Below are 1264 nucleotides of genomic sequence, written 5' to 3'. Positions count from 1 at the left end.
GGGGGGGGGGGTGAGTCCCGCTAGTGGGGAGGGATCTTTGTAGAGCGAGGTGTAGGGCTAATCCCAGAAGAATACTTCCTGTTTGAAGAATGCGTTTATGAAAACACAGTGGTTTCATTGTTTAGAAGAAACAACCCAAGGGCAAGGTTAAAAAAAATCCAAGCGATGCCTAAGGTTATGGAAGAGAAGAAATTCTCCACTCGTCCCTAGACCCCCAGCCCTAGCCGTGTTCCCAGAGGTAGCTGCTGTGGCCTGTTTGTTGGGTGTGTGTGTGTGTGTGTGTGTGTGCACACGTGCTCAGTGTGTGTGTAGATCAGCAGAGAACATTAATGGCCAGTGATGGGGAAAGCGTCCGTGTTATGGCTACGGGATTTTTACGTGTTGTACCATCACTCATACTCTGCCCCTGGCGATATGCTGTACCCGCAGTGTATGTGGAAATGGCACGGTAAAAGAATGTGATGCGTTCAGGCTAGAACTGCAGCTTTGTTGAGGGGCCTTGAGGTTGGCCTGTATCCCTCCAAGGTGAGCCTGAACGTAATGCACTGGTTTGAACATCTGCGGTAGCGGCTGTCTCTCCCTTGAGCAGCGGCTGTTACAGGAGGCCAGGTGACATCGCTGGGTGCATCGGAACTGGATTAGAACCTCGTCGGGGCAGGGACGGGGTTCTTCCCAGGCAGTGTGGGTCCCTGAAATGTTCTCTCTCGTTACTTGGAGACACTGTATTTTTTGGTCAAAGAAACTATTTTCAGCTCCAAGTGGAATAGAAAATACAATAAGATGACGAAGGACTTCCAAAGAACGGGTTTGTCTCTGGGTCACTGGATGCTTAAAGCATCTAAAAGTGAGGCCTGAGTAAACTTTTTCTGTGTTTTTGTCACTATGCCTGTGATGCCCATGCTTGGAGAGATGGCAGAAGGGCCAGAAAGCTGCGGAGTTCAGAGCTTTGTGGACCTTGTTTACCCAACTTCTTAAAGGCTCTACTTTCTCTCCAAGTTAATAGGGTAATAGTACTGTCTTGCTGGGCACTTGAGACTTTTATACAAAGTAGCCAACGGAAAGTAACTAGCAGAGAGTCAGTTGAGTAAGAGTCCTCACGTCAAGTTTTGGGGGGAAGCTGGTGGGAAGACAGTTCATAGCCAGAAACTAAGCTTCGGCTTCCGTGGGATGGACGTGGGGAGCTGAGGAGCCCCACCCCTGAGAAACTGGGCTCCGCGGTCCCTGGGCCATTGTCCTTCCCGGGGGTGGACACGCGTCCCTCACG

At 50.6% G+C, this 1264-nt stretch overlaps 1 protein-coding gene across 1 annotated transcript in view; it reads left to right on the top strand.

The window, feature by feature from the left end:
- MYOM2 (myomesin 2) overlaps positions 1-1264 on the top strand; it is a 77089-nt gene that overhangs the window by 12880 nt on the left and 62945 nt on the right. The window lies entirely within an intron of this gene.

Source organism: Lipotes vexillifer, unplaced genomic scaffold (assembly GCF_000442215.2).
Source record: "Lipotes vexillifer unplaced genomic scaffold, Lipotes_vexillifer_v1.1 scaffold1980, whole genome shotgun sequence".
Lineage (NCBI taxonomy): Eukaryota > Metazoa > Chordata > Mammalia > Artiodactyla > Lipotidae > Lipotes > Lipotes vexillifer.
The sequence above is the reverse complement of the archived record's forward strand: the minus strand, read 5'-3'. Positions and strand labels throughout refer to the sequence as shown.